The sequence below is a fragment of the Engraulis encrasicolus genome, chromosome 11 (assembly GCF_034702125.1).
Source record: "Engraulis encrasicolus isolate BLACKSEA-1 chromosome 11, IST_EnEncr_1.0, whole genome shotgun sequence".
In the NCBI taxonomy this organism is placed as follows: domain Eukaryota; kingdom Metazoa; phylum Chordata; class Actinopteri; order Clupeiformes; family Engraulidae; genus Engraulis; species Engraulis encrasicolus.
The window spans coordinates 13,552,185-13,554,684 of record NC_085867.1 but is presented as its reverse complement, the minus strand read 5'-3'; the positions used below and the strand labels follow the sequence as shown (position 1 = coordinate 13,554,684).

Here is a 2,500-nt window from a genome sequence, read left to right as displayed (position 1 = left end):
ACCCTCACCCCCCCCACCCCTATTTTTTTCACGGCCACTCTCAAGTCATTCCGGGTCAACATCATCCACGGCGTGCCACGAACAAATACTTTACCCCCTCTGGCTTTCAAAAAAAGCCATTTAAGCCACTTAAGATGTTTGACGTTTGTGTATGTGTGCGTGTGTGCGTGTGTGTGTGTGTGTGTGTGTCCGTGTTTGCGTGTGTGCGGCTCTACTGAGAAGCTGGCCGCCCCGTGGGGGGGTAACTGGCATGATACGATGCCCTGGGGTTGGAGAGGGGGTGTTGGAGGGCTGGCTAGCTGGCTGGCTGACTGGCTAACTGGCACAGCTGTGGCCCCTTGCCCACTGTGAGGACTGTTGGTCAGGCCAGGATGTGACTCCCCCAGGGGGCCCCGAGCCCTTGCTGTGACACTAGTGAGACAAGAGAGAGGGGCCGAGGGGCAGTGTGATGAGAGCTGATAAAGAGGCACTCATCATGAAGTGTCTGTGCGAGCACGAGTGCACATGTCATGCGCTTCAATCAAACTGTGTCCTGATGTTAATCAGCATTGGTTATGGTTATGAACACGCACACTGCGCTGTTCTCAGCTCACATCTTTGGCAGAAGGGAGATTTTTTTCGGTTCGTTAGAAGATGCATAGTGTTATCAGATAATATTTTTTCCTCTGTTCTGTTGGATCTGAAAATGTATAAGGGTCTGCATATTCAAACTAGGCCTATTGGGTCCTGTCCGACTGCTAAAGGTATATCCCTGAAACACGATGATTCCAGTCCCACATCATTCCTACCACTCCCGTGACTTCCCGTCCACCTATTTTTAAACGTATAGATTAAATATATACATAGATCAGTGCCGTGGATAAGTTTAAAACCAAACAACTATCGTGATAACAAAGCAAAAAATAATTGGGGCAAATCCATCCACCCGGTCTGAAGTTATGGGCCAAAGAAAAATCTTGAATTCAGTCTTCTTGAAAGTGTTGGTCTCCAAACTTCTCAAAAACCTACCCTAGAGCATTAACACACTGAATATGGGACAAATCCATCCATCCGTTCAAAAGTTATCACGTTAACACCAGTGTTAATTTCGTCAGCTTTTTTTGATTTAGTCTTAGTCTTAGTCACAATGACGAAAATCAATTTTAGTCTTAGTCATATTTTAGTCATTGCCTTCCCAATTTAGTCTTAGTCTTAGTCAAAATGACGAAAATCAATTTTAGTCATAGTCAAATTTTAGTCATTTTAGTCAACATTTCAAATTTTAGTCAACATTTCAATTTTTAGTCATTTTAGTCAATATTGTGTAAAATAAATAACCTACAATGGCTATTGTTATTTCACAAAGTATTACTAATATTGCCTATTGCAGCAAGCACCTTGTTACTTGGTCATTTTCCACCAAACCCCAAATCAGTAATTTCAACATCATAGAGCAAAAGAGCATCACACACACACACACACACACACATCCAGGTGCAGGCTGCGCTCTCTCTCTCTCTCTCTCTCTCTCTCTCTCTCTCTCTCTCTCTCTCTCTCTCTCTCTCGTGCATTAGAAGCTGCTGCATATTATATTTCATTTTGAGTTTGATCACGGAGGAAGCTACATGCTCTTCTTCACCTGACCGCAGATTGCCGGCAGTGGGAAGACCAGACATCCCAAGTCTGCATGAAGTTGATAGTGGCTTCCCGATGACCACGAGTCAGATAAAATACTGCTGATGTTAGACTATGCAAGTTAGCGGTTTTTTGTTTTCAATTGGCAATGCGAGCAGAGAACGATAATGACTCGTGCGGCATGTGTGGAATAGGCTTAAATAGATTGCGCGAGCACACTTCGTATGCCCTGCAAAAGTCCCAGGAAAAATAGTTAGGCAGGGGTATGCAGACTGGACGATAGAAAGGACACGCACATACAAATATTTAAACACTAATGCTGTTTTGTTTGTCGGGGGTGTCGAGGCTCGATAAGCATGACCTGGAAAGAGTTTTTGGAACGTAGGAAGACGCTGAAGACGCACGGAAATGCTGTCGACTTCCTTGGGTCTTTTAGCGTTGCTCTCGACGAGAACAAGTTTCAAATCTCAACAGTTTAAAACTCCTTAGCGATCGCCCATTCATTGATTCTTTTCAAAACTAGGCTACAGTAGCCGTGCCTCTGTTACTTTAGACAGGCCAACTTTCCCCCTGCTGGCGCTCGCTCCCGCGGTGACTGATTTAATTAAATAAATTCACAAATCCGACCTTCATGATTTGCTTGCTGCCTATTCATATGGTTAAACAACAAATATAGCAAACATTACAAAAAAAGAACAGACAACGAACGCCGGGCTAAGACAGCCTAAGTGAAAAGGAGAATAGTGGAAGCTCGAGGAGGTTTAACATGACAGTATCAGAGGAGCGCGCGACTGTCATCACCTACTGCAGAAACACATGTCTTCGTCATGGATAAGAGGGTTGTTGAACATGTTTCAAAATGAACACTTCCCTCAACGTCGGCTAT

The 2,500-nt window shown here is 44.2% G+C and overlaps 1 protein-coding gene across 5 annotated transcripts in view; it reads left to right on the top strand.

Annotated features, from left to right (window-relative positions):
* Positions 1-2,500, top strand: part of dennd1a (DENN/MADD domain containing 1A) — a 155,249-nt gene that overhangs the window by 52,125 nt on the left and 100,624 nt on the right. The gene's annotated exons all lie outside the window — the stretch shown is intronic.